This window comes from Bactrocera dorsalis, chromosome 2, assembly GCF_023373825.1.
Source record: "Bactrocera dorsalis isolate Fly_Bdor chromosome 2, ASM2337382v1, whole genome shotgun sequence".
Classification (NCBI taxonomy): Eukaryota; Metazoa; Arthropoda; class Insecta; order Diptera; family Tephritidae; genus Bactrocera; species Bactrocera dorsalis.
In genome coordinates, this window is record NC_064304.1 from 42527181 (window position 1) to 42550655 (window position 23475).

A 23475-nucleotide genomic window follows, 5' to 3' on the forward strand; every position below is an offset into this window, starting at 1 on the left:
GAAATGAAATGGCGTATACTTTGTATTTACCCGGTTTATCGCCGACTTTAGTGCCAATATTAAAAGGTAGTAAATGAGAAACAAAAAAGCAAGGCAACAAAGGAATTTACTACAATGGCAGGCAAAGACAGGCTGCAACGGTAAAGAGAAGCGCAGTAAGGGTTTGTTTATGCATGTAAAACTGCGGCGCATACTATGCAAAAGAACACGCATGTCGCATATTTGGGCAAACTGCAACACACATACTTACACAAATAGAGATGTGTGCATGTGTAGAATATAGAATGTGTGACATTTTTTTGCCAAAGGGACGGCAGCTAGTGTTGCCAATTGACCACAATTGGATGAGATAATCAAGCAATTAAGTCGCCTGCTGTCCGCTGCCACAAAGTTAGCGCTATTGTTGTGCTGCTATTGGCTGCTTAAGGACGCGCTGCGGCAGTGCGTTGGTGCGCCTTGCCATATATTGTCATGCTGCCTGCGAGCGGTTGCGAGCCTAAGTTATTTGCGGGTACTTGTAAGTGCACAATTACTGGACTTGTTGGTATTTTAATTGTCGGGCATGTGGATAACATGTTTTAGTGGACAAAAATAAAAAACCAAAAAAACAAAAAAGGGTGCTAGATTTGGTAAAATATGCAGAAGTTCGAGAAATATGCATGGGCTTTTGGCCGCAGATAAGGCACAACCTTTTGGGTTTAAATATAGCTTGTTAAGCTTCTTGATGATATTGCTGGCATTATTGCTGTTAGACACTCGACTTCATTACAAAAAGAAAATAAATGCAAATTGCCTCCAAATACATACAACTACAAGCATTCATCGAACACCTCATTTAAAACCAAATATTTTGTGTAATACAAATGTCTAAATGTTAATTTGGTCACCTCATTCACAGTTTCTCTTCTCTCTTCTTTCAGTGTTATTGTCTGTTGCTTTCAACAGCAATGTGAGCAAATAATTTAGGCGCGTTTAATAAAGCAATTTAATTTGAATTTTGATGCGGTCTTTGATGGCGTAGCTAAATGCCCAGCTAATTACAATATTCAACTTCAAAGGCACTTCAGCAGCTCAGCGGCTCAGCAGTTAATTAGAAATTCACAAATAAATTTAAACTAATATTTGCAAAGTAAGCATAAACTAAGTTCGTGCGGGACGAATTCGTAACGGTTTATAAATAAAAATTGTAAGGTACCACTGATTTAACGGAATTTAGCAGATTTCTCCAAAAGCAAATACATTTTTTTTTAGCTAAAGGTTGGTTTCACACGGAGATATATAGTATGAAATGCGAAAAAAGGCGCGCTTAGCAGGTCGTGTAGCAGTGCTGCTTTTGAGATCTAATCAATTATTAGAATTACTTTGCAATATTTTTTTATTAGAACTTAATATTTTTCTGTTACAAATGCATATTTTAATTGTTATTTTTATTTACTAAGACAGACAGAGGAGGATCGAGGATGTGTAGAAGTGCACGCAAGTGAGGAAAGCTCTCTAAGCACCTCTTACTTGGAAGTGGACCAGAAACGATTCTTTTGCACATGACTTATGACTTCCGATCTTAGACGAAGTAATCTTTGGGTAGCCAAGGAACATGCGTTTGAAGGCGTATCATCAATACCTAGGGTTGTGCGCTGGTTTTGGGACCCGCTAAGTAAAAACGCATCCAATGAAAAAGAAACTACAGCCTCGGATGTTATAACCACGTAAGCGGTGTCTACGCCAATAGAGAAGACAAAAATAATTATAAGTATTAGCCGAATAAGTTTCGATTTATTTTTCACAAGTTTTAACCAGTAATCTGCAGATGGTTTTCTGTCCTCAAAATACAAAAAATACTATCAAAGAATGTAAGAGTTTTTCGCGTTTATGTTCAAACCTGTTTCACTTTATATGACAAAAATCAGAAATATTGAAACAAGATAGGTGTTTTTTAATAAGGATATATCGAAGTAAATAGAAAGAAAAACATTTGTTGTATTTCGAAAATATGGCATTTGTTGCCAATTTAATTGATATCGTATCAACCACTGGTGAATTTTACACTCGGTAAATAAGTCAAAACTTTTTAACAAATTTAAATAGAAAAAAGTATAATGCCACAGGCCAAGTTGTAGCGCTTGGTTAAACCAGCTTCTTTCATTTAGGGCCCACTGCTAATAAGAATTAGAAAAACATCGCAAATTATAATCAAAATACGTGCCCTAAACTCAGTCGTATGCTAATGTATATGTATATTTAATGAGCCATCCCAAATGTAAATAAAAATGCGAAAAGTCAATCTAAAACCCAACAAAATCGTTAATTAGTAAAATTATTATTCGTGGACGTACGATGAACACGTTTGTGTGAGACAAAATAACTCAATCCACAGCAGCTGTCATGCCAATAGACACAGCACAAATGAATGAATGAACACTAGAAACGTATTCAATTCTATATTCGCTTGTAAAAGCGTTCACCAGCGGTTAATGATTCATGAATTAATCAATACTCATTTTTAATAAGCCAACAACAAAATCACTCCTTTGAGCTTTGTTTGATAAATAAATACAGCGCTTTCATTATGTTTCTGGAAAACATCCATCCGATCAATACCCAGTGCCCTCCTTTTAGTGATGATGGAAATATTGAGGAAAGGAAGAGCGAAAACGGAGAGTTGCGCCCACTTGAGAATATACTCTCAAGATCATATATGACTCCATTGACCCAGTGGTATATAAAAGTTACCAGACAAACTTTTGGCGTCGAAAATAAAGTATTGTTGAATACACACTAATAAATATGAAGATCTTTACGCGGGCATAAAAAAGGTTGTACAAAACAAAAAAAAAAACAAATAACTATAAATCACCAGTAATTGCACGTTTCATGACATCCTGGTAGTCGGAAAGTATTGTTTCACAGACGTTAATGCGTCGCTGTTTTTAGAAAAAATTGAGTGATTTAGGCGCCTCTATTATAATAAGAGTACCGTCACTAGTAACTGAAGAATTACAAATTAAATAGCTGGTGAGAATCTTCATTACAGAAGCAGTCGCATTGCTGAAAGCATTTTTGACAAGAAAAAGCTTTTAATAAAGGAGTGCTGCCAATCGATATACGTTATATAGCAGTCTCCATTCTCTAGGTCACATGAGAACTCTTTTAAAAACGATCTGCTAATAACTATTAAGACTTATTTATAATGGAGTAACATGAACCTATTTAATTTATGGGACCTTGTACTTTGGAATTGGTTGAAGGAATATATTTTTAACTTAGAGAATTCGACCTCAATGAAATGGTACTGCCAGTCGTTTATTAACTTGGTCAAATATCGCATGGTCTACATTCTAACATTCATGTAGAATTCGACTGACTTCTGGGATTTCATTGGGGCATTACGCCACCCGTTGGATAATCGATGATCCATAAAGCGGATTATATTTCCCTATCTTCCATTCTTTGGGTCTATCTGTCAAGTTTTTATCTCTGAAGAATTTTAGCAAACTTAGACAAAGCCAATAAATGAATGAAAACGCAATGAAATGTTTGCGCCGAATAAATGAGCTTACAAAACGTAACCTAAAAAAAGCAACTCCAAGCAGTAGCCGTTTAGCGGTTTTCTGAAATCATCATTTGCAAATGACATAATCAACAAAAGCAAGTCAGACACATACTCAGGAAGCCGAATAGTTGTGAGCAGCGTGTGAGCTTTGGAATAACTTGAACAAAGCATGGCCAACAATTGAGGGCGTTGATCTGGTATCACATTGTGTGATCGATCGTTTGAGTGGCTATTGGTTGTGATCAAAATATGAATATGACGAATGAAGACAAAGGCGAAAAGAATAATTAATTTTGGGATATAATTTGTTATTCAACCATTAAGCTTAATCCAATAGCCGCAAAGGTCATTGCGATGATTAAAGATATCCAAAGTGTGGGAGATTAGTGGGACTTGCTGGTTTTTGTTTGTTACGGAAAAACCTATAGTTAGGTAGGATGGAATGGGATGTTTTTGGTAGTAAGCATGTGGTAGTCATCTTTAATAGACTATATGTGTCCAACTCCTTGTTATTTATTTGGTTAAACCAAAGTTAAAATTATGAATGTCTTAAAAAAACTTAAGAGATTAAATAGTGCTATCATAATGTCTAATTAATAATCTATTTTAGTCTAATAGATTGTTCTAGTTCTAGACAACTTGTAATATATTGACAATCACTGGTTTCCAATAGGTCGAAAATGACTCCAGGACCCCCAACGAAGTCTGACGAACGCACTTTCTCGCCTCTAGCCAGGAGACGCTTAAGAGTGCTACCGGATGTGCTGCGGGTAGCAACCAAGGTGTCCAAAATGCAAATATGGATCTCTCCATGTTTTGCTTTTGAGGATCAGCTCAGGAGAATGAAGAAATCCCTACATCAGGTGAGGACAAGTTGGTGCCAGCCTATATATTAGCTAAGATTACCAAAATTTAGGTTGCCGAAATCTCAGTTGACGAAGATGAAACAAAGTCCCTACACAAATAATGGAGGAATACAAAAGTTTCCTGAAAAGAAAACAATCGGAATCGTCAAAACTAACAGGCATAGCGGTTACAGAAAACGAATCGCTCACAGAACGAAGCGACAAAAACTCTGTCCAAAAAACCTAAGCAAGGGTAAACAGAGCAAAACAGTAGAGCAATAGCAAGACGGCAAGTCAAGACGGCCTGCAGGCGGCTGTCATAGGCGTTCCTTATTCCTCACCGAGCACCATACAGGAGCGATGTTATGGAGATTGATATCTGATTGTCGAGTCTAGTTTTAAGCTATAAACCCGACAATCTAGTGGGTGCCCTTTGACTATACGGAAGCTCTTAGGAGCTAAAGGTTAATCAAGTACGCGGACCAAAACTACTTGAATTTTTTCACGGTAACCTCGTGCTGGCATTTGGCTCTCTCTAGAGAGGTCAGTTGAAAAGCTTCTGAGATGCATAAAGACACGAAATAAATCTAAGACATGTCTCAGCTGAGGAGCAACCCAACAAAGCGATGAGTCGATTGGAGTTGTATAGAAGGTTCATAATAAAATCAGCTGATGAAGATTACAAGCAAGAGGTTGACGACATCGGCCAGTTGCTAAGGAATGTGACAATAAAACAGCAGCAAGATATCCAAGAGGCTGAGACGTGTAGAAAAATATGCAGCGCTCAAAAGTGCTACCGCCAATCCAACACCCCTTGAGGCCCTTCTGGAGGAGGTGATTCTACAGATTAACCCCCGACTTTTTATCGCAAAACATTTATTTATAAACTCAAATATAGCCTAAAAATTATATCAATTTTTCTTTATACTCAAATGAAATACAAAAATATTATATGCTCTGTCAATCGCATTCACGAATTTTTTCTATAGGTGTGACCCACTGTGCAACTATTGAGGTTTACATATCGAAATTCCAAAGATAAAACCTTTCTAATATTTTTTTTGCATCAGAAAAAAAAATATTTTTCTCAATAATGCAATTCGTGCCACATTTTTCTGCCAACCCTGATAATCACCTTGTCATAAGCTTGTAAATGAGCGAAAATTTACGAGTTTCAACACGTCAACTGACATGCGCAATGCATTCGTGTTTTATGACTGCGCGACGCACGGCTATAAACGGCTATAACGGAGTGGCCTGAGCACATACGGGCGCATAGCAATCATAAAAACATATACTACGAGTATAATATACAAATGTACACATTTTTCTATGTTCGCGGTTGTAGATATGCGAGCACGTCGCAGTGTGGCACAGTGTTGCTCGTGATCATTAGCCAATTTAATGCACATTTCAAATCGCATATGAAACCAGTCATTTATTGCAACTAACAAATGGTAAATTATACGTTCATTTGCCGCTTATCTGGGAAACTCAATTTGGTCGTTCGTTTTGTGAGCCCCAAAAAGTGAACAGTAAATTGCCGCGCTGCTCCACTTTCACAAATACAAACACACACAAATAATATATGATATTGCTGCATACTCATATGTTTGCTAGCAACATACGCCAACAACTGCAGCTGATCTTGCCACAGATTTTTTGTTGTTTGTGTGCGCGATCAGCCAATTTGTGGCGCTCGCAAAACCGTTTAATGTGGCAAATATATGAGTGTTCGATTTCCTGCTTTCTCTGCGAATTTTCCATTGACCGTTAAGTGGCACGAATTTCGCGCACACACCTACACAGTCATAGCCACACACACACAAGCGCACTCAGGTACTTTCATGCAGGCCATAACTCCAATATGTACTGCCAATTTGTGGCATATCAATAAACGAATATCGCATTTATGTTTACACAAATATTTGCGGTATTAATTCATCGCGATCCGCTACTTCCACGTTTTCAGTTTTTGCTCTTTCACTGTGCTTCGCGAAATCGCAATCACGATCATCTAGTCCACGGCGTTGCTGTGATTTTCTTACCACTTTGTTGTTTGAGTTTCTCATTGCATTTCAGTTTTGCTTTGCTTTCGTAGACAATTTATATTTGTTGGCAGCTATAAAGTCATCAAGATCGCCAGCAATGGTTGTGCGCATGCGCAAGCGCAGCATGATCGGTCATGGCAATTGCAACTGCAACTGCGCTTTCGCTCCACGGCTTTTTTGTTTTTGCTTCGACTTTAAGTTAACTTATTGGTTTTATCTTTGTTGCTGTAGTATTTGCGCTTACACATCGTTCAGTAATGCGGAAGTTTGAACTGCAGATCAATGATCTTGACTGCTTGACCGTCTGCTGGCAGTTCGTACCTTGTGTCTAGTTTGCTCACTTGCGCGCCAAATGTTTACTTTTTTATTATTTTTTGTTTGTGTTTATTGTGACTCAGTGTATTTTTTATTGTTGTAGAGATTCTTGCTGACTTTCGCGTTGAGTTAAGGTTTGAAAGACGTTTCTAGTAGAACCATTCACTTCTATAAAGAGTTAATATATGGTAATCAAGTTAAGAAGCCTTATTTCAGCTTAAATTTCACAATATAATCAGTTAATTGACGGACTGCATTGTTTTTGATAGATCAGTAAAGGCACATTAGTCTAGATTTCATTTATAAGACTCTTTAACTGGTAGAAGAAAAGAACTTTGATACTTAATGAGTTAGTACTTGACGTTCTTCATTTCGCTAAAAAATTTATTTGGAATGATCTTGGAATTTAGCTAACATTAAACGTTTCGATTGAAATATTTGAAAAATTAGCCACGCGGTGAGACCGCTGTATTCTAACTACAGCGTGGATAGCTATGATCGATTCTTTCGTTTGGAAGCGTGTTGATTTTCCGATGCTCGCGGGACCTATAGACCGCCAATGAGCTCAGCAAGCGCTGTCCAACAACCTGAACTAGAGTGACAGCGAAATTCTTCTGGTCTAGAACACACAGTAATTGATGGTATTCTGACTGGACACTGTCCAATATGTTCACACGCGGTGTGACTAAATATTGTGTCGTCCGCTCTTTGCCATAACTGTATAGAGGAAAGCGAGTTGGAATCATCTCGTCACTTTTTTCGCTATTTTTCCGGACTGAGATTGAAATATCTCAGTATTTACACTTTTGCCGAACTTAGCAAAGTGACTGAGATTGATATTAATCTCCTCAATGAATTTGTGGTAAGCTCAAACTCTAGTCGATCTATGAGGATCTAGGGATCCGCTTATGGGTGATACTAAAGACGCATATCTGCCTAAGTGAGGTGCATCAATTAGCATCAACTTTACGATCTAACCTAAACCAGCTTTCAAATATCGGATTGGAAAAAACCACTTCCACTTTTTGATTTAATTTCTACTATTTAAACCCTCGACCCTGTTGTGAAGCAAACACTTCACGAAATAATACTGTGTGGCTTTAATGAAGTAAATATTGCTTAAGAAATATGTCTTCGTGAAGTATTTAAACAAAAACGAACAAGAATAGCATTTGCAAATTATTCAAATCTATTATTCGAATAGCAATTACCCGCCTGAAGAACCACAAAGCTGCGGGGGCCGATGGATTGCCAGCCGAGCTATTCAAATACGGCGGCGACGAACTGATAAGGAACATGCATCAGCTTCTTTGTAAAATATAGTCGGACGAAATCATGCCCAACGATTGGAATTTAAGCGTGCTCTGCTCAATCCACAAAAAGGGAGACCCCACAATCTGCGCCAGCTGCAGTGGGATAAGCCTCCTCAACATCGCGTATAAGGTTCTATCGTGCGTATTATGTGAAAGATTAAAGCCCACCGTCAGCAAACTGATTGGACCTTATCAGCGTGGCTTTAGACCTGGCAAATCAACAACCGACCAGATATTCACCATGCGCCAAATCTTGGAAAAGACCCGTGAAGGGAGAATCGACACACACCACCTCTTGGTCGATTTCAAAGCTGCTTTCGACAGCACGAAAAGGAGCTGCCTTTATGCCGCGATGTCTGACTTTGGTATTCCCGCAAAACTAATACTAATACCTCTCCGAGCCGTTCGATACCAAACGAAGTTTCAGACAAGGCGACTCTCTATCGTGCGACTTCGTCAACCTGCTGATGGAGGAAATAATTCGATTTGCAGAACTTAATCGAGCAGGTACAATCTTTTATAAGAGTGTACAGCTGCTGGCGTATGCCGATGATATTGTTGCATACTACGCGCGTACATTTTTTTTACATAGTGTTCAAGTGCCAATAAGAGAGAACTGCTTTAAGTAATGAAATTATTGCGGCCTTTCAGGCGAGTGTTGCCTAAGAGCGCAATGGATCGATTCCAAGACGTTCTCAAGAATTGAGACCGTCTCAAAACACAACCTGGCTCATTTTTATAATGAATTTACTGATTTTTTCTTGGAATAACATGAAAAGGCTAACGAATTTTCTAAGAAAATTATCTTCTCCAATGAGGCTCACTTTCATATAATTGGTTCTGTGAATAAACAAAACTGTCGATTCTGGTGCGAAGAAATCTTGTGGCTTTCATGAACAACCATTACAGTCAGCTAATTTGACAGTTTGGTGTGGTTTATGGTCTGTTGGAATCATCGGTCTGCACTACTCTCGAAATGAATCTCGTGACAGTATTACTGTCAATGGAGAGTGGTATAGATCAATGATAACCAACTTTTTATGGTTGCAGTTGGAAGAAGTTAATCTTGACAATATCTGGCGCCACACAGCACTTGCAATAACGAAATTATTGCGGGAAAAGTTTGGTGAATCGATAATTTCAAGAAAATGTGCCATTGAGTAACCTCCAAGAAGTTGTGATTTAACACCATTAGACAACATCTCGTAGGGCTATTTGAAGTCATTGGTCTGCAGTAATAAACCAAGCTTTCGAAGTCAATATTGGACGTGCCATGCATGAAATACGACTTGATTTGGTAATTCTATAAGTAGATTTGTTTTTCATTTAAGCATGCTTGTCTTCTCAGGCTGTTCTCATTTCTTTAGAAGGTATCGTATGCTGACACCCTAAACTTGTCTATGTTGCACGATGTTCTTAAAGCGTTTGAAATAAATTTCTTAGCTGTATTTCAATTTCAAAACCAAACTCACTTTATCAGCAAACATTAAATCATTAAAAAAAAAATGTCCTGCAATCATTTTGCTACTGCAAAATCGCTGTCGTCTACTTCAGTGACTACATATCCGAATTATAAATACTATATAGTATACTTTCGCGCAGATTCCGTTTGTATGCGTTTATTATTTACGAGTGTTTGCGCATTTCGGCGCTTACTGCCTGCATGAGCTACCAACAAATCGCAACAACAACAACTATAACTAGGCAAAGTCAAAGTAAGTTTATTCTGCACTTCACCACTTGTGGCCGAGATCCTTGTTACAGGCACAAAGCAAACAAGTTATAAAACACTTCAAGTGCGTTGTAAAACACGAATTGACTTGCCACAGCGAGTGGAGGGAGCTGGACGAGAGCGTGCACCTGCCGACTGCTATACTTCAAAGTGATAAAAAATGCGATATATCTTTGCTTGTGTGCCAAAAATAACCACCGAATTTATTTATATTTAAACATATTATATGCAAACTGAACTAAAGTTTGGAAAAGTCAAAAATTTGCAAAAAATGTGTTGCATTTGTTTTTGTGGCACAATAAATTACTAACAATTACATGAACAGCGGGCAGATAAACGAAATCGCATTAAATCAACGGTGCAGTTAAAGTTGGCACCACTCACTACCGCAACTGCTGTTTGCGTTAGTGATGCCGTTAGCTTTGCCTTTTGCGGCGGCAGGGACGTGCAACAAAGGCGCATAGCGACAAAAATGCGGGAGAAAAGCGTAAATTCACGCTTAAAAATTACTTTTAACAAACTCGGCATGAACATACACATGTTTATCATATATATTTCAGCCATAAATTGGCGATTTTCATGCGTCAAATGAGTGGCTGCAACGCCAAACACCACACACCTCAGCCGAGGCCAAAGTTAAAGCCGCAGTCGCTGTGAAGTGGCGTCTGCTGCTGCTGAAAGCGCCCGCGGCTTGTTTTTGTCCAATGCAGTGCGCGCCGCTTAACGCCTTGCCATTTAACTCTGGCACGTTGCATGCCGCAGCTGAGCTCGCTACGAGTTGGGCTCAGCGCTGTGTGGTCGCTCACCGTCCAAAGGTGTTGCCTTAAATAAATGGCAGACATTTATTAGCTCGTTTGTGCAGGCAGGCAGCGCCGTTTAACTGTTGCCACAACGCAGGTGTGTGTGTGTGATTGTAGCATTTGCTAGCAACAACCTACAACAACAATGCCGCTTTTGTTACCTTTCACCTTTGCTTTGCTTGTCGGCTATTTACTCAACACTTTCAGCACTCGGAGATACACATAGTGTGCCACACAGTCGGCGCTTTAAGGGGTTACCTCCCGCTCCTGCCAACCGCGCAGTTGTTGGCTTGTTGGTTGTTGCTTGCGCGTGTGAGTTATATGAAGGCTCGTATTTTAGAAATTTGTTTTGCTGGTTTAACGTTTAAGTGGCTCGCTAACGATGCTGCCACTTAGTTAAATAGTGTTACTCCTTCCCTCTTCTCTTATTTTATACACACACCAACACATATACGCACACAGATGTGGCCATAACCACACCCATGCCGGTGATTAATGCAGTTATGAGTACCTTTTATGTGCATTCGGGCGTAAATTTCAAGCATTTGTTGTGGTGGCAACCTTATTTGTCGACGAAAAGCTAAGCAATTACCCAATATTTGCGGAAAATTACCAAAACTGCTTTATCAAATGCTTGTATTTTATTTTAATTGGACTATTATCCTAAGTGGAGTTAACCCGATTATCCTAAGGCGGGATAAATGAAGTGTACTTTAAAGTTATGTTATGTTATGTCATTTACTTAGACAGTTTTACAGTTTTCAAAACATTATTGTTGGTTAAAGAAAATATTTACTTAAATGAACGCCGATTAATTTGGATAAATTCCTTTGGTGCCGGCTCACCAATAGGAGCTCCATAAAAAAGTGCTTATCGGCGAGGGATTTTTTTCTGCTTAAAATTATTTCATAAACCAAAAAAAAATATTATGACTACACACGTGAATTCAGGTAATGATCGACGGTCTAGCTATAATCTAATTTCCGACTAAAAGGCGGCTTCCCAAAAAAAAATCGATTTTTGTGAAAAAATTTACACTTCAGAGTGGCTAAAAACTTATTATCAAAAATTTTATTTTTTCGATCATTACCAGGCAAATACTTATACCTAAAAGGTATTGTAAAAATTTTGGTTATGTCGTTATTTTCGTTCCTTATACTTACTGTTATATGATTTGTATCCAGATGATCAGCCCTGAAACTTGTCCTAACCTATGCAAAAACGCCATAGATGCCGAATCAAAGACGTTCTTAAAGTACATAATAGACTCAAATCGATCGCTTAGATCGAGATTTCGATATTATTTTCACGTACATAGTGCTGGAGATAGTTTGACTTTATAGGTACGAATATACATAGTTTCGATTAAAGATCACAATCAGCTTTATCATAAACTTTGAGTGAACGCTATTCCTCATAGAAAAATTGACAAATTTGTGTTTTTCTTATCGTGAACTGTACATGGGAAAAATCTTCTCAGCAATTGCAATTGAGTGCTCTAGAACCATGGCTCACCAAATGGAACATTGGTATCAACACCGAAATGTCCGTACAAATAGTATATACCCTTAAGTGGCTTTATATGGTCAGTTGTTACCAACAAACACATGAGCATACATTTGGGAATTAGACCAAAATCCCGCTTCAGTCTGAAGAATAAGTTGGTAATTTATAAGGTACTCGTAGTACTTAGGTCGAACTGAACGTATGGTATTCAAATCTGGGCCAGTGCAGCAAATTCAAATTTAAAAGTAATTCAAGCAATTTAAAATAAAGTTTTGCACAACATAGTGGGTGCTCCTTTCTATGTGAGAAACGATGTCCTCCACCGGGATCTAAAGTTGTTTACTGTAAAGCAAACGATCGAAGAATTTAGTAGTTGTTACCTCTTCCGTTTGGAGAATCATGAAAATATATTTGCGATTCAATTGCTGGACAATAATTTACAATGTACAAGATTGAATAGATAACACTCGCTGGAACTCCCTTTTCGATTCAATTAATGAATAATTTTTTTTATTTCATTGATTTAATTTTATTTGGATTTGTATTCAATTATTTAATATTATACAACTATGATTCATCCTCACTGTGTTTTCATGAAACTTAGATATTGTTTTTTATAATTAAACATATTCTAAATATGTATGTACATACTTGTATGTATATTGAAATTTACAAAAAAGAAATATATATATTCTAAAATTTTCCCTAATCCTAAAATTTTTTTTTTACGCGAATTTATGAAATATTTTGAATGAAGTTACATGATTCTTTCAATAGCAAGGGACTATCATCGAAATCGATTTCAGAATGAAAAAAAAAGGTAATCTTCGATTAGAGTTTTTTTAATCCATTATTCCTTCAAATATATCAGTAGATTCGAAAATTGTTATCTGATCGTTAAAAGAAGATAGTACGATATACATATAAATAAAAATTAAAACACGCGTTTACAGCATAATTGTCTTCATAAGTTTACAAATTTTTTTTCAATTGCACTAAATCAAAACAGAACCATTTTTGACAGCTAGCCGAAGTTGAAAGTGCGTTCTTACATTAATCGTAAATGCAAGTGAAAATAGGACACATTGCAGATACCAGAACTTACAGCTAACTACAATGTTTAAAAAAACAAAATGTGTTTTCTATGCACCCTAATAGTGAACGTCTAGTAATACAATTTTTGATAGTAGAAAAAACAAATGTAGAAAAGTTAATTTCTCAGCCTACGAAACTTTAAGTGACCAAAATGGCTAAACCAATCTGGTTAGAAAAACGAGATTCCTCCAACCAACAATACTAACTTTATTTGAGGCTGGTACCTAGTTGATAATACTAGAAAACATTAAAGTAATGCATACGAGGTTTGACAATTAAGTAATGAGACTGATTTTATTGTCGCGCTTGTGGTAAATCTGTGGCATCTTTTTTTTCCCTCTCCATTGATATATGTACCATCGCTCTAGCTTATTTAGTTCGCCTGCTGCGTCAAGTTGAGTAGACGTGTGTTTGTAGTGCTCGTCACGAAAATGGAAAAACGAAATTAAGAGCAACGCGAATGACCGTCACAGAAGACTGTTTGGAACAAGTGGAAAATGATTCCACGCTGCTTGATCGAGTTATTGCAGGCGATGGGAGCTGGTTTTTCCAATACGACCCGGAAACCAAACGCCAAAGCTCACAATGGTTGTCTCCGCGCACCCCCCGCCCGAAAAAAGCACGCATGAACAAGTTGAAGGTGAAAACGATGATTATTGCATTCTTTTGATAGCCGTGGTATCGTCCAAAAAAGAATTCGCACCACCGGGGAAAACTGTGAATCAAGTATACTATTGCCAAGTACTCGAAAGATTGCGAAAACGAGTCAAGAGGATACACCCAGACATCGCTCGTAACTGGATCCTTCATCACGACAACGCGCCGTGCCACACCGCCCTCAGCGTGTCCCAGTATTTGGCCTCTAAAGGGATCGCCGTGTTGCAACAGCCGCCTTATTCGCCCGACAAGTCACCCTGTGACTTTTTTTTTCATAAAACAAAATAGGTGGTCAAAGCAACCCATTTTGAGTCGATTACGGACATCCAGGCGGCCGTGACGAGGGTACTCGCGGACATCCCAGTCGAAGCGTTCCAGAAATGTTACGAAGCAGGGAAAACACGCTGGAATCGCTATATAGCTGCCCAAGGGGACTACTTTGAAGGGGATGGTAGAGTTGTAGAATAATTTTGAAATATACGGTTTTTATGGAATCAGTCTCATTACTTAATTGTCATACCTCGTACATAATAATAATTGCGGTAATGAATCCATATATTCTGTATAGACTATGGAAGAAATATTAATGTAACCTCTATATCCACGGTATATAATTGTAAACGAATGAAATTGTCTGCTGAGCAAGCCGATTCGAAGTCCAGGTTAATCCAACGCGTCAACCACTCTTTATACGACTCCCAAAAAACTGTTATCGTCAAATATAACTGTGATTGCAAGCGTCTTCTCGGGATTTGCTTGCTCATATGATTGTAATGCGAAATTTTGGAGTCAGTCACGAGGTGTGTTCAGAAAATTTTTCGCTGATTTGGGTGACACGAGTATTTAATACAACGAGAATAATAATTAAGAAGAAAAACGAAGACGTTATAGCTGATAAGATAATTCAAGGGACTACACTTAAAGTTTGGAAATTATTCGAAGTAAAAATGATCAATAAAATTTTTTACATTCTTTTAATTAGAAATTATTTTTTCTATTTTTAACAAAATTAAGATAAAAACTAACCTATCATTTAAGTTCATCAAACAGCGTGCTCAATTTCATTAAAATCGGCTCGGTTGTTTAGTAGTTTACCCTGGACAAAAGGTGATACATAATTTTTATCTATATAAATTGATGAGTTAATTTGAAAGTAAGTTCAAACATTATAGTATAAATTAATGTTATTAAAAAATTAGCAAAATACTGCTCTGTCGACACTGACATCCCTAATGAATTTAGAAAGATTTTTCTGTGTTGCGCTACTCAAATTTTATCTAATCTTATCTTATTTTACAGCATTGTCTCGACACGGTTATTAAATTATTAAAACTTCGAAATGCACAAAATGTAAATTATGACTAGAAATAATTTATGCGCCAGACAAGCCGTTCGCCTTTAAGTCCATTAACTGGTTATTGACATGGCATTTAAAGGCAATTGAAAAGGCGATCACAACTTGCCAATTACACCGCTTTGAGCGTGTCTTTGCCAAGCAATTTGCATCTAATAATGTCGAACCGCTCGAATGCAGGTTTACTGTCATACACATACATACATATCTAAGCAAAGGTGCAAAGTTTAATGTGTGTGTGTGTGTGTTGTGCTGTCTGCTGAATGCAACATAATTTGCACAATTTTATGCGAGTCATGAAAATATCACACATTCATTCGGACAGTTCGATTTGAGCGCATAAACACCAATTGATATGAGCACGCCCACTTTCAGCGCGCACACGCCCACACACACACATACATGCCGCTGAAAGCAAAGCGCTTTCAACAGGCGCTGAGTCGTAACTAAATCTCAATTTCAATAAAAAAAGCGAAAAATTAAAAAAGAAAAAATTGTCATAATAATTCCAGCGCGTTCGCGAGTGTCTGCCGTGTGCGCCTGCGTGCGTGGGCGTGTGTGTGTGTTTTGCCATTTGCACTCAACGCACTCGCCTAAGCGACGTCTGTGAGCGCGTTGCGTTGCAAGTGATAAATATAAAATTTTATTGCCGCAGACAAAATGCCACTTAAATGTGCATAAACTCGGCGTTGTTGCTGTTGTTGTGCGACAAACAAAATCTTATTAAATACTAAATAAGTTATCAACGCAACCTGCACTTATGAAAAATGCATGCATAAGCTCAATTATGCACCTACATATGTAGACAGAAATAGCTGGTAGATTGTGTGCTTGGGTTTGAAAACATTTCCACAACTCTTTGAAGCTGCTACACCTTGCCATATCAGGTGGCAATAAGCTGCAAGGCAATTTGTGGCGCTTAGCGTTCAAGTGAATTCAGTTGTGCCACAAGCTGAATATATTAAAATGTAAAAAAATTTATTTTTTCATCTAATCGGCTATGCAGACTTTCCATTGCCCGACCATGAAGAAGTTCGAATAGCAATTACTCGTCTGAAGAACATCAAAGCGACGGGGGCCCGATAGATTTCCGACCGATTTATTCAAATAGGTTGACGAAGAACTGACAAGAAGCATGCATTAGGTTCTTTTTAGAATATGGTCGGACGAAAGCATGCCGTATAAATGGAATTGAAGTGTGCTCTGGCGAAGCTACAAAAAGGGAGATCCCACATTCTGCTCCAACTGCTGTGGGATAAGCCTTCTAAGCGTACTGTGCGAAAGGTTAATGTCCACCGTCAGATTGGTTTTTATCAGTGTGGCTTTAGGCCTGGAAAATCAACAACTGACCAAACATATGTATCTCCTGTCATCAAACAAACAGTTGTCGCACTCGTGACTTGGCGAAGGAGCCACTGTTGACAGCCATAACTTCAAGTCATAGATAATTTTTTCCTATTTTGGAACCAGCATTAAAAACAAGAAGAACGTGAGGCTTGAAATCGAACGTAGCATAACTTTTACCAACAGGTGCTATTTTGGACTGAGTAGGCAACTGAAAAGTAAAGTCCTCTCTCGACGAACAAAGACCAAATTCTACAAGTCGGTCCTCATCCTCGTCATGCTATATGTTGCAGAGGCATGGACTGGCCCTTCTGAAAACTCGTACAACGAGGACTATAATTAGTAATTTTTCAAGTTAAGGAGAGAGATATCGTCCACATATTTAAATATACATATCCTAAGTAAGAGAGGTAGAATTTTTCTATCAACTAAATACTTGTCAGCGAATAGCCTTTTAAATCTCTTCGTTCTCAGCCACACTTTACATAATTCTAATAAAAAAAAATGTCTGCCTAAAAACCGAAGAAAGTTCCAATTTTATGGTTATAATATTACATAAAGTGTTTTAATTACGGTAACTTGGTTAACCGTTGCATCAAAGCTCTGGAAGCAGTCAATAGACGTTTATCAGGAAGCTCAGTGTGCACCCTTTGAGTTCTCATTCACAGAAATATATAAAGGAATCACAAAGGACGGATGGTCACTGTAAACTGATCACAACCGATAATTTTAAAATCTGGTTTGAAGCATTGGATACTGAAAGAATCCTTTAGATGATGAAACAATATGTGGAGCAGCCAAACTACTTTGGAGCAGAGTAGTTGGTCAATGTAATAAACAGGTTCTCTTTAAGCTGGTATTTACAGCAGGGATTTTACTTGGCTTCAACTTGCTAAGGCAAGCACTGTCGATAACGAACAGTTAGTGCATTACTCTTTGCAGATAAATCTCTATCGCGCTCACATAAATGATGAGTAAAAGAATGTCTAATAAAGTTTTACGGTTATATTAATAACATCACCAGTTTATTAGGTTGTCAAATATCTTCCTTTTGCTTTTTTGCTCTTTATTCAATGTTTTATAAAAAGTGTTACACGTCTATAACTGTTGAACGCAATATCTAAACTAAACATGCACAGCATCGTTTTGTAGGTTATGCCAAGACCATTCAAAGATGTATAGCATTGCCAGATACGAGCTCTGTAGCGCTTTATACATAGCCCCGAAATTCAAAAGACATTAAGGCGGAAGGGAGACATTTTCCAACCTAATATTAATGGACCCCACCTTTTTTTTTAACCAGTTTCGGTATCTCACATTAAAAATGACAATATAATAACTAAAATATGTCGTAAAAATATTATAAAATAATTAAATATAAATATAAGATTGCGTTCCCACACGTCATCTTGCATACTCAAAACAAATATTTGTACATTTCCAATTTGCTTCAAAAGTCGTCTATGATACTTAATACAATATGATACCCAAATAAGTTGAAAACCAACCAAGCGTAGTAAAGCAAATATAAAAAAAAAATACAAAAAAAAAATAAATAAAGAAAACAGAAAAATAAAAAAAAAAATAAAAACAGCAATCCACTCATTCGATACTCGACATCAAAAACATCGATTGATAAGCGTTTAATTACTTAATTAACGTGAAAATACTTCAAAAGCATTAAAAAAATGCGCATAAACCGCCGTCAAAGAATCGATGAAAAGCAAATGGATGGCAGTCGGAAAAATTGCACACTTCTTACACACATTTATCACATTTATTTTTTCGCTTTTTCCGCACATTACAAAGTACAAAGCCCTCGTGTTTGTTTGCAATTAAACGCTTCGATTGTTGCTAAAGCAACACAGCGGGGAGGCAACAGTCCGAATTTGCAAGTTAGTTAGCTTAATTTATGTAGTTTATGTAGTATAAATGTGGATCGATTTCAAAGGAAAAATACAATAATTTTTAACGGAGCTTTAAGAAAACAACGATGGGGTTAGGGTGTTATAGCATATAGCTGTCATATAAACTGACCAAGCAAAAAAAGAATAAATATATTTTTACACATTTCTATGCTATAAGCAATGCAGCTGGGCAGCCGAAGTTGCCTTTTATTTCCTGTTTTGTATGAAGTTCTCACGTTTTATTATATTCCTTAAAATTGCAATAAGCAAATTTTGAGAATTTTTTTTTGATGAAAAAGAAGGTTATTTTTTGTAAAGATTTGAAAAATGATAAACATTTTGTTTTAGAAAGAAGAAAGATTAAAAAGAAGGCTTGTGTACCACAGGACATTGTTTTAGTGCCAATTTTATACATCATTATGTTTCATTTTCGCTACGACCAAAAATGTGCCGGCAGTAAAAATGAACAATACTTTAGTACCCCAAGCGAATGAAGTAACTTATCTTGGTATTCACCTAAATAGAAGGCTGAGGTGGAGAAAACATATAACGGGTGATTTTTTTGAGGTTAGGATTTTCATGCATTAGTATTTGACAGATCACGTGGGATTTCAGACATGGTGTCAAAGAGAAAGATGCTCAGTATGCTTTGACATTTCATCATGAATAGACTTACTAACGAGCAACGCTTGCAAATCATTGAATTTTATTACCAAAATCAGTGTTCGGTTCGAAATGTGTTTCGCGCTTTAATTTTGTTCAGCGATGAGGCTCATTTCTGGTTGAATGGCTACGTAAATAAGCAAAATTGCCGCATTTGGGGTGAAGAGCAACCAGAAGCCGTTCAAGAACTGCCCATGCATCCCGAAAAATGCACTGTTTGGTGTGGTTTGTACGCTGGTGGAATCATTGGACCGTATTTTTTCAAAGATGCTGTTGGACGCAACGTTACGGTGAATGGCGATCGCTATCGTTCAATGCTAACAAACTTTTTGTTGCCAAAAATGGAAGAACTGAACTTGGTTGACATGTGGTTTCAACAAGATGGCGCTACATGCCACACAGCTCGCGATTCTATGGCCATTTTGAGGGAAAACTTCGGACAACAATTCATCTCAAGAAATGGACCCGTAAGTTGGCCACCAAGATCATGCGATTTAACGCCTTTAGACTATTTTTTGTGGGGCTACGTCAAGTCTAAAGTCTACAGAAATAAGCCAGCAACTATTCCAGCTTTGGAAGACAACATTTCCGAAGAAATTCGGGCTATTCCGGCCGAAATGCTCGAAAAAGTTGCCCAAAATTGGACTTTCCGAATGGACCACCTAAGACGCAGCCGCGGTCAACATTTAAATGAAATTATCTTCAAAAAGTAAATGTCATGAACCAATCTAACGTTTCAAATAAAGAACCGATGAGATTTTGCAAATTTTATGCGTTTTTTTTTAAAAAAAAGTTATCAAGCTCTTAAAAAATCACTCTTTATTTAGTAAAATAACTTGTACGAAGATAAGAGCTGTAAATTTAAATTGGCTTTTAAATAAAAATTCTAAACTTAATATTGATATAAGACAAAGGATCCCATCTGAAACGCTTAGAGAAATTAAGTGTTCGCGTAATGAAAATATCCATAAAGATCTTATCATTCTTATGGTAAAGAAAGAAGTAGAGTACAGCAGAATGAAATATATTCATATATAAACTCCGAAATCACTCAAATCCATGGGCTATTCCTTTACTGCACTCCTGCAATTAAACATGCCTCAAAAGAAGAGATATGCCTGCGCACTAAAGAGGAACGTGTCACCAAAACAACTCAGTTGTCTAGTTTTAAAACAGATTTAAGATTTTATAACTTATTGTTAGGCTTTGAAAACAAAGGAGATACAATAAGTTAAGAATTTTTTTATAAAAGAAAGAATCAAATATATACATATATACGGGTACCTCCGAGTGAGTTCAAAGTGCTAATATAAAGTTAGAATAGTATACATACGTATATAGGGATTAAAATACTTAGGCCGGAGTGTAGAGCTCAAATTTTTTAAGCGATTCAGATTTTAAGCATTTCAAATGAGTGTTTAAGGTCATTTTTCGGAATGCTCTTGAGAATATCGGTCGTCGCCTTTGGATAGCTGAAATGTCCTGAAACCAGTGTCCTTTCATGGGCAAATGAAGTTTTCCAAATTGGTAAAAATCACAGGGTGCCAGATCAGCTGAGTAGGGTGAGTGATTAATGGTTAATATGGAGCTTTTTGTTAAAAAATCAGTGACAAGCGTCGACCGATGACACGGCGCATTATCGTGCAACAGGCGCCAGGACCCTGCCTCACGGTATTGTGGTCAAGCACGACGAATGCGTGACAAAAGACGCTTCATAACACCAAGGTAAAACACAGCATTAATCGTTTGGCTCGGTGGGGCGAAGTCTCGATATACAATACCCTCGGAAGCGTAAAAACAAATCAGCATTGACTTTATTTTGGACTTCTGAAGACGACCGACTTCTGGTCGTCACAGAGGTCCTCACGACCTTCTTGGAATCGCTTAAACCAGTCATGCACATTACTACGGATAGGCACTGATCACCATAAACTTTTGTCATCATTTGAAATGTTTCAGTAAACGTTTTCCCAAGTTTAAAACAAAATTTAATATTTGCTCTGTGTTCAAAATGCATTTTACGACCGATGACCAAAAGCTGCTGTCACTTTTTGATCGATAACATCGATTGTAGTTATCCAATTGTCTTCAAATTTTTACGAAATGTCAACAAAAGATCAAACTTTTTATTTCATATACCCACCAATAGGTGGCGCCACCAGAAACAGCTATATTTAAAAAGTTCTGTTTCTTTTGCGACAGACCTTGTATGTCATAGACACCAATGAAACAGAAAACGTTGAATGAACCTATCGAAACTTTGAACGACTGGTTAATGATAGGGGATAGAAGTTTCTGAAGAGCAACGATTTTATTCTTTAGAACAAGTTGCAAACATGTTTTGAAATCAAAACATACTTGCTGAAGGGATAGCGCTATCCCTCAAATGAAATCGCAACTGATCTTAGTATATCATACATGAAATAGTGTCTAAAAAAGGCAAAAAAAAATAAAACATCTTAATAGAGAGCCTTGGAGATAAGTTATGAATTCGCTTTATAGAGAAGTGGATTAAATGTTTCAGGCTAAATGGATCATATATGGAGGCTGTTAGGACGCTGTTTCTGGTCTACAAATAAGTATTTTTTTCAAGTGTTTAGTAATTTTTAAATGTAACCTCAAATTAAGCTCTCCGTCGACTTGTGAAGATCTGTTGATGCACTTTATAGAGTTTGTGGGCAACGCAACCTAACCTTAAACTATTGTATCCAACCACTGCTGTAATCTTAGTATGGAATAAGTAATCAGATTATTTTACAATTACTTACTTAATTTCTATTAGAAGAAATCTCTTAAGACTACCATGTCTTACTCTGCTACGGCACACAATCCTCACGTACTCTCGTATCTTAACCACATTCATCATTGCCTTTTCGTATTATTTAAGAAAAAGTTTATTAACACCGACGAAGGCAATTGTTTTTGTTATGCAAGCATATTTCAACTGGCTCGCAGATATATTTTCTCGTATACAAATGCAATTTTCACAAAATCTCATTCAATTACGAGTTTAATTGCCTACTTGCGGTCAATTGAATCAATTACTCAGGCGGCGAAGTATTGAGGGCATTGCCTGCTTCCAACTTGTAAAAAGTGGCATTCAAAAGAAATAAGAAAATGGCAGCATTTAACACTGGTAGCTACGGTTGAAGCGGGACTAAGTGTAAAACGGGGTCAGCTACGGGGTGCGGGTAGCCCACTCTAATTGGCCACACACCAACGTAGCAGCCACTGTTTCGAGTTCAACATTCTTCAGCATGCGGTTAACAAAAGCTTACAATGCTTCTGGGCTTTTCTGCTAAATTTGGAACTTACTCGTACTCACCCTCGATTCGTCGGCGCGCTCGCACTCCCTCTCACACTCTCCGTGCAGCAAGATGTTACGGAATAATAGGAAAATTTACAAGTTTCTTAATGGCAAAGTTAAAAGTTCGAACAATAATACTGGCCAATGTTTTGCATGGCAAGAAACACAAAACACAAAAAAAAAAGCAATGCCACCCAGCAACAACACCACTGCTGTTTGGAGTCATTCGACGCCTATCGTTGAGGTTGTGTGAGTTTGAAGTGAGCAAAAAGTTTTGTTTCGTAATTGGAAAATAATTGCAAATGAAATGTTTGTTGATGATGCAGAAAAAGCAAATGAACTTTGTTGTTGACTTAGTGCCGAGTGTGGGGTGACTAAAATTTATGAGAACAGTTACATAAAAGCAGTTAGTTGTACGAAGTTTTTGCTGTTATCTCAGATTACAAACGGAAATGTGATTTGAATATTGAAAAGCGGCCTGGCAGTGAATGAAAAATAAGATTAAGTCGAGCAGAAATTTATACAAACATATATACAGATAGAAATAACGTTATTGGCAGCCAATTAATTTAAAAGAAAATATGTTTAACAACAAAGTTAGAAAAGCGTGAGGAGAGTGCATAAGGGAAGCAGCCGCACAAAGAAGTATAACCTCAGGCGGACAGGCTTTTAAGTATAAAGTAATTAAAATATCCAAAAATATTTTTCAAAATCTAGGTGTGTGGGAAATGTGCAGAAATTTGAAAATTTGACGCAGTCATTTTTTTCATATATATGTATATTTTAATGTAGTTTTAGAAATAGCTGCTTTGAACAAATTCAGAAGGTGACTCTTGGTTTAGACATGATAAGAGATGTAAATAATGTGAGTCGACACCAAATCTCGTTTAGCCAATCAGGGTGACTTCAAGTGTTAAAAGTTCAAGAACTGCTTCGGATCGCTCAATTTGTATGGCAACTATATGACCACTATGGTCTGATATCGGCGGTTCCCTAAAAATGAGCAACTGTCAGGTGACGTTTTCTTCTGGGTGTG

At 37.4% G+C, this 23475-nt stretch overlaps 1 protein-coding gene and 1 long non-coding RNA gene across 5 annotated transcripts in view; one reads left to right on the forward strand and one right to left on the reverse strand.

Annotated features, from left to right (window-relative positions):
- LOC125776421 (transcription factor SPT20 homolog) overlaps positions 1–23475 on the reverse strand; it is a 354201-nt gene that overhangs the window by 123399 nt on the left and 207327 nt on the right. The gene's annotated exons all lie outside the window — the stretch shown is intronic.
- LOC125776425 (uncharacterized) lies at positions 2091–2544 on the forward strand. The gene is made up of 2 exons (XR_007421700.1): positions 2091–2342; positions 2375–2544. It is a non-coding gene; the product is annotated as an uncharacterized LOC125776425 (long non-coding RNA).